Below are 13341 nucleotides of genomic sequence, written 5' to 3'. Positions count from 1 at the left end.
GTTCACATCACAGCCAGGCTGAGGGCTCCTGAGGGAGCCTCAAATCCCCCCACAGCCCCCACTGTCCTCCTACACCCCTCCACTTTTACCTGCATGGCGTCTGTAGATGATGAATCCAACGCCAGCCATGATGGCAATGGCCACAACGGCAACAACCACCCCCACCACGTTGGGCACCAGGCTGGACTGTGACCGCTCTGGGGGAAGGCAGAGCAGTCAGCAGGGGATGGGGCAGCCCAGAGCCCCCCAGCCCCACATCCCCTCACTCACCCTATGAGTAGAGGCTGGGTTGGGGCAGGCTGGCATGCTCCACGCAGCACTGGTACTTGTCCCCGTCCCCAGGCACCGCGTCGATGGTGACCAAGGTGTGGTAGGTGCCGTAGCTGTTGGGCACGATGCCCCCCGAGTGGGTGTCCTGGCCCAGCACCATGCTGTCCTTCATCCAACTGACGGCGATAGGCTGTGGGTAGAAGCCGTGAGCGTGGCAGGACAAGGTCAGGATCCCGTCGGCCTTCTTCCCCCACACTCACACCTCGGGTTGCTCTGAAGGTGGGCGGCAGTGAGGGCCGGGCTGAGCTCCCCACGCTGAGCCCCCGCCCCACCTGCAGTCTCACACCGCAGGCCCCCCCTCACCTGTCCTCCCCAGCTCTGCCTTCCCGTTCTCTACATGTCTCTGCAGCCACTGCACACAGGTTTGCTCCAGGTAATGTTTCCGTCTCTCAGCATAACCAGGTTCCTCCCACGCTCTCTTGGAAGGAACTGCCTCTGGAACCGCTGCAGTAAACATCATCGTGTCTTTGTCGAAGGCAATGAAGTCTCTCCCATCATAGCCATACTGATGATAGCCCCGGGTGGTGCCGTCCTCGAGGATGTCACAGCCCAACATCCGCTGCCATGTGTGAGACCCTGAAACACAGCCAGGCAGGGGTTGATGGGCCCCTCCAGCTCCAGGGGACCCACTGTACTGGGGATGGGGTTGGGGTCCCCCAGGGTCGAGCTCGGTGGGGCTGTGACGGGCAGCCGCGGGATGGTGCCGCCGGGCAGGACCAGCCCTGGGGGGTGCGGGCAGCAATGCACCATGGAGCCCCATCCCACAGCATGGAGCCGCGGTGCCAGCTGTGCTCACCGCCGCTCTGGTTGTGGCGCCGTGCCGCATTGACCAGGCTCACGCGGCTATTCTGCTCATTGCTCAGTGCTCTCTGGGTGTTCCTGTCCCAGTACTCGGGATCCACAGCTCCAGGTGCCTTCATCCACTCGGTGTAGGGCACGTAGCTCCAACCAGAGCTGTTGTAGTGCACGAAGATTTCGCCATCCACGTACCCCACTTCAAAGAACCAGGGCTGCTCGGGGCCGGAATCCGTCATCCCTATTTCCAAGTACCGCATGGAGTGGAGCTCTGCGGGGTCGGAGCGCGGCGACCCCCCCTTTTTTATTAATTAGCAAGCTACTGCCTATAGAATAACAACACTACTTATATTAATAACATAACCATTATAACTCAATCAAGGCCTCGATTGACAATACTCTAGATGTGAAAAAAGAGACAAGTCAAACACAGCATAACAACATTACTGTTAAACCTACTAAAAAGAACAAACACGTTTGCTCTGCAACCTAAGTTTCTGCAACCTGGAAATAAATCCATGAGGGTCCCATTGTGTTCACATGTCACTAGTTAGGAAAAGTCTTCAACTTTCATATACTCTGATATATTGATTTTTAATGGCCACTAACTATTGTGCAACAAATGCTTTTAGGATGCTCATAACCATGCCTTTGAGCTAATAATTGATAATTGAACTTTATGAAGTTGCATGTCAGATAGAACCAGTTTTAGAGGACAAATGTGCTGGAGTATCACTAGGGGCATTATTACTTATTGACCCTTGAGAAACAGCAAACCGTGTTGGTGGTGGTTGCGACAGGCGGTGCCAGCAGGGCCTTCCCTGCTTCAAAGTGCACCTTTCCTCTCTCACCCATCACAGATTCTCTCCTGCATTCAGGGTCTGAAGGATTTCTTCCAGTTGTACACCATATCCGCATGGCCAGTGCGTGATACAGAGCCCAAGTGGAACAGCTGCCTGGAAAACAGAATAAACTATCAAATTTAGTTCTATTAGTATGCACTTTTGTCTCAAGTGATGCATGGTCATATTTTTAAAATCCCAATTAGTTGCGTGTAAGAGACGTATCCATTCTACGATACAGGGTCATCCCTTTGCCTGGGATTCCTTTCCAGGTTTTGTCTTTGCAAATTAAGAAAAGCTAATTAATAGGCTAATAACATCATGAGTGAGCAGTACTAACATACTAAAAGAGCTATTCCCATAGATTACAGCACTGATTACATCAAATCCTTTCTTTAACACACATTTGATCTATGGATAATGCCTAAAATTCTAATTCTTGAGACTGCATTGGTAACACTGAAAATCACACACTATGTCAAACCATTACTAATATTATTTATAACACCGCAAGTTACAAAGCAATTCCACTAGGAAAGAAACACACAACACAGTTACTATAAAGGCTGGATGCTATTTTCTGCCTTGAGATGAGACCAACAACGTATTCTGGTGGTGTTAGTAACAACCGCACAAGATTAGAAGTGTCTAGTGTCATATGAGTATCCTCAGTGAAAATCCATTGAATGATTTGCTTAGAAGCTTCAGATCGTATCCCATAGTCAGTCACAGTCTTACCAGCCTGCTGTAACAATTTCCAATGATGCACTTCCCACCGAGCAGCTCCCTGCTGATCGTCTATCAGCGGGCAAGCGAGCTGAAACACAGCTTGACACGGTCCCTCCAATATCATGTCTCTAATGACTCCAGACCAACGCAAAGGTGGAGGATCGCTACATGTGGGGGGGAATCGCATAGACAGGGGCTGTAAAGACATCGGTGAAACGCTCGAAGAGACTGATGCCTCCTTCGTACGCAGTTCTAAGTCCTGCAGCTCCTCAGTTAATGTTTTATTATGTTTCACCAACGCTTTCTCATTCCCACCATTATCCGAGTCGCTTTCACTCTCAGGAGCTTCTTGCTGCTCTGCACACCCCTCAGCCCCCCCCCACCGCACCTTCCTCACCAGCCAAAACCGGATCTGCCAGAGACGTTGAAGAGGTGGAGGACGGGGGATTATTCGGGGCTTCTGCGGCAGCCCTGACTTGTGAGGCTGATGAGCAAACAGAGTACGAACCTCCTGGTAACAGGGAGTCAAGCTCTGACCTTGACTGAGCACTAGGTCCGGATAGAGCTTGTACCACAGCAGCAGCAATCTGCCGCTCGGCTTGCATATTCTTCAGTGTATTTATTTTGTATTCCTTATTTTTGGAGATAACAAAGTCCCACATATGGTCGACTATTTCTCAACATTCGGCTACAGTGAACATCAGTGCCACCTCCTGAAGGTGTCCATTCATATAAGCCCATTTTACCAGCTCGGATATGCATTTAGGAGATACCTGCTCCCCTGTCTTAGAGAGAATACATTTGAGCAGTTCCTCCACAGCTTCCCACAACATCGTGGATGGCAGAGAACGGGATGGTACCCCGATGAGAGGTGAGTGCCATCCCCCCCCCCCCCAGTTCTTTATTGCCCCCACCTCATTATTTGTGGTTCCTATCCCTTTATTTTGTTCTCTCCCCCATGTTTGTGCCCTCACTCTGTGTTTATTTTGCTCACCCCCCCTCCGCCCCCGCAATTTTTTCAAACCAGCTTCGTCTGCACCAGCAAGCACCTGCGGGACCCTGAAGCTGGTGGGGGACGTGGGGACCCCCCTGAGAGGGGAGAGCACGACAGCCGCTTGGACTGGGAGCAGGAGCCGGAGCCTGAGGAGTGGGGGAGGCGAGAGCAGGATGGGCAGAGGGGCAGGGGGCGTGGGCAAAGCTGTGGGTGAGTCAGTGATGTATGGGTGCATCTGTTGTGGGGTGGTGCTGAATGGGGTGGAAGCTGTGCTGACCTCACCCCCCCACAGCTGTGCCTTTGTCACTTACAAGAAGATGGAATCAGCTGACCAGGCTCTGGGGATCCCTGGGTGAGCAGGGGGCACTGGGGGGGCATAGGGACGGTGTGGGGGTGCCAGCAGTGCTGAGTCCCTGCCCCCATCCTGTGCCCCAACAGCCGTAAAGAACAGTGCCAAGGGCTCACACCGCGACAAGCGGGCGCAGGTGGTGTACAATGAGGACCTCTTCGGGGGGCAATAAAGGTTTAGTGCACACAGCAGTGGTGTGGCAGGGTGACAATGGGACAGCGGGAGAACGGGGATGGGGGAACTGTGGGACACGGGGAGCTGCAATGGGGGAGGCTGAGTGGTGACCAGCTGCACACACACCTGTAACTGAACTGCCAGCCTCACCTGGCTGTGGTGCTGAGCATGCTGGGCTGCCTGGCCCTGCTCTCAGCAGCACTGTGTCCTCCCTCCCAGCCCCCACAATTCCACTGATACAGTTATGTCTGTTAGAGAGATTCACACTGCATGGAATGTGCCACGGCCAATAGCAACTGAAGGCTTCAGAGCCAAATAAGTGTGAGGAGGCCGTGCTGGAGCTCATCTCTTCCATGGAGCTCATAACAGCAGCACAGCAGTAACCCTGGTGGCAGCAGCACCAGGATGTTGCTGGAGCAGCACTCCTGGCTCCCCTCCTGCTCCCTCCAAGAGCTGCAGGCAGACGTACAGCACTGCTGTCCTGTGCCAGGTTTATTTAAAAACACAGCTGAGAGCCGCCGGCATAAACAGAGGAGCCTGACTACGTTCATACAATATCTTAAATAGAAGGCAAATACAAAAGGAAAAGATAAAATATTTACAGTAACAGTGGCAGACACGACATGGGCACAGTCCCACCCAGAGTCAGCAGAAAACCACTCAATACCCTGCTGAAGCACAGAGTCACCACGGCGTCCTCCAGCAGGGCCAGGGCTGCACTGTGCCCACAGCAGGGCTGGGATGGCTGCACTCTGAACTGAGACAAGCGAAGCGCACACGTGTTGGCTTCCAGAAATCATCAGCACAGCATCAAGCCCTGCCAGCAAACAGCACTGGAAATCCAGCAAAAGGGAAAGGGGGGAATAACGCAGCAGTGGCATGCAGCTCCCACTTCTCACACTGCTGCTGCATCACTGCTGATAACTGGAAGGCAGGGAGCACCCCCCCGCCTTGGTGGCACATTTGGTCCCAAACAAAAGAATAATTCTGCTCCCTCCCACCCCCACATTGTCAATAAGTTGCCTTAAAGTATTCAAGTCATAAACAAAAGCATACACCAAAAAAACTCAAGAGCTGGCAGAACTCCAGGCTAGACATGGGGACTGCCCGAGAAATGGGAGCACTGAAGAAGCTTCCAGCTGCACCCAACGCTGAGCATGGCCAAGGGAGGAGGAAGGAAGGAGCTTGAGGTTGAAGCCTTCAGAGCGTCACTGAATCAGGAGATCAATTGCCAGGCACTGCAGCACACAGATGGACGTCCTTCTGGGCTGTCACAGAACTGCTTTGTCCTCTTGCTGCTGAAAGGAGCCAACCTAGATCAGGGAATGGATGCACAGGGCCTCAACTCTGACCAGCAGGAAAACTCAGGACAATGGAATGCAGTCTGCCAATCTTTTACCAGTTCAGCTGTGCTTTAAGACTCATTATTGTGAAGCCTCCTTTAGTAAAGTATCACCCTGGGGTATCCAACCAAAAAGAAAAGGTTTTTATTAAATTAAAGGTTTTTTTGTTGTTGTTGTTGTTTTGTTGTTTTTTTGGTTTTTTGTTTGTTTGTTTGTGTTTTTTGGTTTTTTTTTTAACATACTGTAATAACTACTACGCAGTTCAACAGTCAGTCATCTCAGAAAGTTCACGAAGGAAATCATCCTCATCCTTCTCCAGGTCCAAGTCAATTTCTGCTTCCATTTCCCCTCCTGAGATTTCCGAGATGAACTTTTCAGTGTCATCTTCTACAGCCTTGGTGAGCAGGCTGACCTCCGGCAGGGCTGGAGCAGCAGTCTGGGAAGAAGGAAGACAAAGTCAAAGAAAGGAAGACAAAGTCAAAGAAAGACAAAGATTGCTCAGGAGATCCTTCCTCTGCAGTGCTTCTCCTTCAGCACTGCTGATCCTGAACCCAACACGGGGGCTAAGGGGCTCCTGAAGGATGTTAACAACCACGTGAAGGCTGCAGAGCACCTCAGGTCTTTTTAACAATGCAGCATTAATGGACAAATTCCTTCACACCACAAAGGAATCACAGGGCTGCAGAGCATTGTGCGCACACTGCCATTCATCCAGCATCCTGCACAAAGCGACTGCTTTGAAAGGAAACCTGCAGAACATTTCAGTTCTCCACACTTTCTACAGGAGTTGTATCTCAGTATCAGCCTGACCAGGACAGCACTGACACTTCTTCCCCTCCTTACCAAAGCTGCTTTTTTAGCTGGAGGCTCCTCTTCTTCAGTGCTCGTTTAAATCAGCACAGTGCTAGAGCTGTTACATACCACATTCTATTTGAGCAACAGAAAGTCATTCCTGTTCCCCTACACAACATCCACCCACAGTCTGATTTCATTGAACACGAAGCCATCGTGACCTTTTTGTAGCCAGTGCTCCCACCTTAACCTCACAAGTTGTACCTGGTGCCAGCAGGGTTACTGCCTCACTGCCAGATACAATCAGATCAATTCTGAGTTTTAGGAGTGCAAAGCTGTCTGGGAAAGCCATTGAAAGTATCAGGATTGTGAAACATGGCTGCAGCTCTTCACCAAAGGCAGGAAGGTAGGAATGCACTCATGATGGTGGCACATGGTGAGCAGTGAGACATGAGAACATGTGAAGAAATTGTGTCACTGTGTCCATCTACAGAAGGGACTCACCTCTGCGGGTGCAGAGACAGCTTTGGGAGCAGCCCTGCTCCATTCCACAGTCTTTTCCTCTTCTCTTCCAGGTGCTTTAAAACAAGGAAAAAGAAAATCACTTGGTCAACAGCAAGCATAGAAAGAAACCTGAGTGCCAGTGTTTCCTCCATGTGCTTATTTCCTCACATTCAATAACAAAGAACACGAGAGAGGCGACATCTCGCAGTCCATACAGTATCCAAGCTCTTCCCTCCTTCACATGCTGTCTCTTCACGAAGCCTCTCTCACCTGCCCAATGAATAACTCACCCCCCTGACCTTTCTGACAGAGGTTGGCCCCCATGTTAAGGACTCAATCCATGCTTTACAAACACATTTACATATTAAAACAAGCAACACGCCAAAGATGAAGATAACCTTGGCGTCAACACACAGAACATGCCACACCAAAACCATGGCAGAAAGAAAGTACAGGAGAAACTGAATTACAAAACCTCACAGCGAATGAATTTTCCAGAATGAAGCAGGCAGACACCACGGATTCAATGGAAAAACACATGGATGGACATCCTGGCACTTCCTGCCTTTGCATGTTGTAAGAAACAGCCCAGGCAATTCTAAGCAAACTCCATTTGCTTGACAGGGGAAGCACTTCAGCAGTGCAGACAGTGAAACACCTCGTTACCTGCTGGCTTTGCGTTCTGCTGCATCCGCAGGGCTTTATCCTGCTTGATTTCTTCCAAGCTTTTAATATGCATTTCTTCCAATCGCTTGATTTTACGCGGTGGCTCTTCCAGTTTCACGTTACCAGGCTCAGGTGGAGGGAAAATTCTCTTCTTCTTGCGCTTATCCTTAGATCTCTTCTCAGTAAGAACCTCTTCTACTTTTTGCTTCTCTTCTTCCAGTCGTCTCTTCTTCCAGATCTCCCCTGCTGGCTTGGCACCCTTCTCTGTCATCATCAAGAAAGGAGAAGCATAAGGATTACAAGAAATTACAACGAGAGCTCAAGTTTCCAGATTTGTCATAATATTACAGAATATACGTGTTCCCAACAACAACGCTCCTGAGAAAGAATAAGCAGAAAGCCTAGAGAATCTGTGCAGCAAACACCGATGACCATTTACCTCTCCTTGGTGCTCTGTCAACCTCGATCTTCTTCCCCAGCCTTTCTACGAGGCTGCGCTTCAGCGGAAGGCCACTGACATCAGCTACAGAGAGAAAACAACATTCCTAAGATAATTCCTTTGGAGAAAGATTTTTACAAGTCAACCACAAACTTTGGTTTCTCCAAGTGTATGTTCTCAAATTCACCTTTCAGCTGCTACACTTGTGTGCCACTTGGAGTCATCACAGACCCACGACACACTTTCCTCCCTCCTGCTTCAGCAGTGCCCTCCCATTTACGTGGAGGCAGCCAAACAGCAGCTCACAAGCAGCCCTTACCTACAGAGGATTTCCGTTTTCCAGGTTTATCAGCAGTATTCGGTTGACTCACAGGCACCTCCCCTAAAACAAAGAAAAACAAAGTGCTTATTTGACAGAAACCAACAGAATTACTGTCTTGTGAGCCCATTTCCCACCCAAAACAAATACAACCAAAAGACACCACTTTGACAGCCCTGACACAAAATAATATTGCAACTGTAATGCACTCAGGGTAAGTCCCAATTGTAATTTATCCATTCCACTTAGGAGCCACCAAATGGAAGCAAAGGTACTCATCATTACCCTGCTTTGCAGGCAGCATCACAGTGCTGACCAGTGTCCGCACATTCTCCTTCTTAGGCACACGAACAATCTGAGATTTGAGCCGATGAGCAGGAGCTCCTGAAGGTCCTTCTGATCCAAGTGTTTTTATTCCAGCATTCAAACTGTCATCTGGGAACACAGAGCAGTAAATGAGACTGAGGGACAGAGGCACACGCTGAGGACCACAGCTCTGCAAACTGCCTCCTGCTCAGAAGCATGCAGAACAAACCCTGTCAGCTCTCCCCACAGCTAAGAGCACCATGGACCTGATGTCTGTCTGCTGCCCTCCTTTCATCCTTCTGGATATTAAAAGTAGGCTTTATCCCTTACTTTATCCCATCCATATGACATTAGATTCCTCTATCAGCAAATGTGGCTTTCACCACTGGTTGAAAAGATGCACATACAGGCACTTAAACTCCATGCTGTGGCCTCGTCTTGCTCTAATGATGTAAACAAAGGAGTTTACCTTCCTAATCTGAAAGGCACATGAAGTTACAAGGTAGGAACAAGATCATGGAAATAGCTGATTCCATTCAGCAACCCTATGTTCTGTTGTGTTTGTACAATGAATTGCTTTGGAGTTAATTGGCAAGTGCTTCTGATTAATCCTGGAATACCTTGTTTTGTATCAGCATCAGATTTTGTAGTGGAAATTATCTGCAATCCAAGATGGTTTTCTTCAGCTGATTGCTGGACAGGTGTTTTTGTTTCTTCTCCCTCCTTAGAAAGCTGGTCTGTACAAGCAAAGAAAAAATCAGTCTCTTCAGTTATGCGGTAGGAATTCAATCAGATTATCCACTGCACAAAGATGGCAGGCAAGGCTGAAAACCCACACAGATAAATGCTGAGTCTCCACTTGCCCATCCAAATGGCTTCTCTGTGAACAAAGAAATCCCCCCCTACACAACATTCATCTCCCTGACACCCAGTAAAAGCTTAAATGCAGGAGAACAACCTGCAAGGCAAAGGCCACAGGAGCAGAGAGAAGCTGAGCATGCAAGATAAAACTGAGGTATCAGAAGCACACAAAGTTCAGCTCTGAACCTATCTATCAGCTCACAAGTGAACTTTACCTGGCATTCTTTATGACACTATACCCACCTGTGAGTAATAGAGTTAATCTTTCGTACCTAAAAAAGACAAACTCACTTTGGCTTGGTGGAAAGAAAACCCCATTGAGGTAACGTCCCTTGGTGTGATGGAAGGCACAGTTGGATTTCTGGCAGCCTCCTGGCTGGTTCTCCCAGTAGCAGGAAATCATGCTGCGTTTTTTCTGAAGACAGAAAGGAAGAAGAGCTGATGGTAACGTGGACCTAAGATCTGCAAAGGGAGACTGAGCTCCAGATGGTGCCAGTGAGCAGACTGCCACAAAGCAGCACTCAAACACCACTCTGAAGCGTGCGCAGGCTGGGAGCACCAGGCTCACTGAGCTTTCCTAGCATTCTGTGGGTGAGGACACCAGTTTAGAAGGGGTTAAACTAACACACCTTGCAGAATGCTTGTCTGATTGATGTGGTTCTTTAGTATCTGTTGATAGAACACTGTCGGTATCAACTACAAGAATATTCTGCTATGATATACCAATGCCATTGAGCTCTCTTCCCTCTGCTTCCTCCCCTATTCTTAACCGTAGGAACCATCATCATTTCAAAGCAAATGAACCTAATCTGCAAAAGCACATTCAGCCCACCTAAAGAAATGAGAAGTGGGTTTGGTGATAAACTCTGAGGAGCCAACACTCACACTGATCTCCATGTGCCTGAACCTGCAGACATTCCTGAAGCAGCGGCCCTCCTTCCACAGCGTGCAGATGGTTTCATTGCCCAAAGCGGCTTCACAGTGCCTGAAGGGACAGTTGTCTCCCTGTAACCCAATGGAAACCAAGAGAGGAAAATGAAATAGTACAGCCTGAGAACTGGCCATGCTTTGAGCTCATTTTTAGCGAGTTGCTCTATTGTACAATGCAATTAGTTATGAAGTTTGCTGAAGACCAGTAATACTTCTACTTATTCTACCCATTCCTCTTAACTTCAGAACTGAAAGAAAGAAAAAATGAAGGAAAAAACCCAAGCAGACCTTTTTACAAGTGGAATAGAAGTAGAAATAGCAATCATTTCCTTTAATTGACATGCTGGACGAGCGCACAGAAGCAGTTCTGGTCTCGGGGATCTCTGTGCAGCTCTTCCTGTGCTTCTCAAAGAGCTGGCTCGTGCTTCCTTGGACTGAAAGTCTTCTACAGTCTTGATCAGTGAAATCTTCTTTTGAAAAGGAACCCTAAGCAAAACACCAAAAAGCAGAAAAGAATGAGGAATGCCCACCCGTCTTCCCAGCTTTGTTCTCTTCATTCAATCAGTCTCTCAGGAGCAGTTGTTTCAAAACATTGCCCTCCTCAACACTGGTCAAACTCTAGTAACATCACCCTGACTCAGCACGGAGCCCCTGGGCTGCACGGCTGCAAGCCCTCCAATGGAGCCCCTCCTTCAACACCACGAGTGACAGCAGTGAGTAACCCCAACACATTTGTCTGACCGCTGCAGGTCTTCAAGCTCAACCACCTGGACAACCTCAGCAAATACAGTGATCTTCAAAGCTTTGCAGTTCACTTCTCCTGTAGGCCGAACCAACACTGAATCCGTGAATTAATTAATTATAACAGGTTAGGAAGAATTTTCCTCCTCACTTTGCCTATGTCAAATTCTGTAAGTTGGAATTTCTGGTCTTCAAGGATTCTTCACCTTTGAAGAATCCACAAAAACCATCCTCCGTCTTTATTACCTGTACAGCAAAAGCATGACAGTGCGTATCAATACACAAATCCACACACATGTGCCTGTATACTGTAACTCAGCACTGCATGGAGCTGCAGCACGATCTGCTCAGCCACAACAAGGGTTTGGGTTGGTTCATTTTTTTTTTTTCTTTTCTGATGTAAAAATCAAATATTTTGGTATTTTAGATTTGTTTTGTTGTTGTATTTTTTAAGGTACCAAATGCAGTAAAACCTGCAACCAGGCCAGACAGAAGATCAAATTCAAGTGATTCAGAACTCTTTCATTAAAGTGCTGCACATTTCTGAGCTAAGCATTTCCAATAGTCAATAAAGGTTGGAACCTTTTACTCACACAGACACTAGTGAATTTTCGAGGAAATATTTTATTATTTTTTTTTTTTCCCAGGGAATTTCCCCAAATCTAAACTAAAGAGAGGAGAAGTCGGGTTCTCAAGTTAGTTGCTGGATTGACTGCATGACAAAGGGAACAAAAACAGCACTTAAGGACAAAGTTCCCTTCCCTCCTCCAATACTGATAGAAATGCTGCCTTTTTACCTTTAGTACCTTCACAACGGATTGGCAGATTCCTACGTTCCTAAAGACCTCAATGCTGCTCAGCACAGACACCGGGCACCAACTGTCACTGGACTCTGCACCGTGGAACACGCACACAGCTCAGCACTTCTGTTTCCTCACAATTGGAAGGGTTCTGGAATTGGGAGCATGAAGCGGACTAGAAATACCTCACATCCCTCTGCTCCTTACGAGCCCATCCATTTTAAAACAAGATAACCCCAGACACATCTGTTAGCACAGCAGCCCAAATGCTAACCAGAACACACAGTGTGTAACACCGAAAGTACCAGTTTAATGCCATGCCACAAACCCTATTTAATGGTGCAGGTGACCGCCCCTATCAGATACCCATGACCTCCATGACTCCAGCTCTGGTGCACGCAGGCACCACCTGCCCAATACCCAACATCTCCCCCCTCTTTATCATCTCCAGCCCCTGTAAAGGTTCCCCTGCATACTCCCTGTTACCCCAAAGGTTATTTGCACATTTAAGGCTATTCCGCAAATGAATCAATCATTAAACATATGCGAAAAACAATGAAACTGTCATAATAACATACCAAAGAGATGCAGCTGCAGTGACTACAAACCTGAAAGCACACAACAGCAATCTGCCTAAAAATTGTGAAATGCTGTATGGCAACACTTAGTCAACTTGTAGAGAACGGTGCATTCAAGTTCAAGATAACAGCACAGTACACAATGGAGTTACAACTTCTCCAAGTTCAATGTAACACTATTGTACAGAATCTTCGTGGCAATCCAGTTCTGTCCAGTGTGCATTATAATGTCACACTCCATAACCAAATAAGAAGACAAAAACATATTGGCTGTGCAGAATCGTTCTGAATGTCCACCACTGGGGGACTATCCAGGAACAAGGTCTCCCCCGCTCACGAACTATCAGTCCGGCATGAAGGCTGGATTCCCAGTTCGGACCTTCAGGCACATTTGGAGCAACGCAGTCTCATGTGCCGTTACCAGCAGCCGCTGCCCAGTGCTGACGTCAAATCACTGGCTGCACTGGAGACATTAACCAAGGAGTTGTTGACCAAAACTGGTGCTGAGATGTTCGGATTCTCACGGTGCACAGGATGGCTCATCATTTGGTGCCGGCTTAACCCAACGTGCCGGCAGCCAGTAGGGCCCACTTGGGGTCCCGACACAGACGTGTTTCCTGCCCTTGACAAGGAGTGGCATAGGGTCTGGGAGCCATGGCCCTCCGTCGGGTCTGATCAGGACCTGACCTATTGGTGTCCATTCGGTCAGCTGATGGTCTCCCATCCGATTCTCTCACGCAGGAGGAGAGCGTGTGGGCACAGCTCAGGCCCCTCCAGCCCTCGCCCCTCTTTAAGCGCACAAAGACGCCCCTTCAAGGTCTGATGTGCACACTCCACAATAACCTGGCC

General features: G+C 48.5%; 1 pseudogene; it reads right to left on the bottom strand.

The window, feature by feature from the left end:
* Window positions 1-271: 271 nt before the first annotated feature.
* Window positions 272-936, bottom strand: LOC146756699 (class I histocompatibility antigen, F10 alpha chain-like; annotated as a pseudogene).
* Between the last annotated feature and the right edge of the window lie 12405 nt (window positions 937-13341).

Source organism: Coturnix japonica, chromosome 26, assembly GCF_054131305.1.
Source record: "Coturnix japonica strain WE chromosome 26, WE-NBRP24, whole genome shotgun sequence".
NCBI classification, from domain to species: domain Eukaryota; kingdom Metazoa; phylum Chordata; class Aves; order Galliformes; family Phasianidae; genus Coturnix; species Coturnix japonica.
The sequence above is the reverse complement of the archived record's forward strand: the minus strand, read 5'-3'. Positions and strand labels throughout refer to the sequence as shown.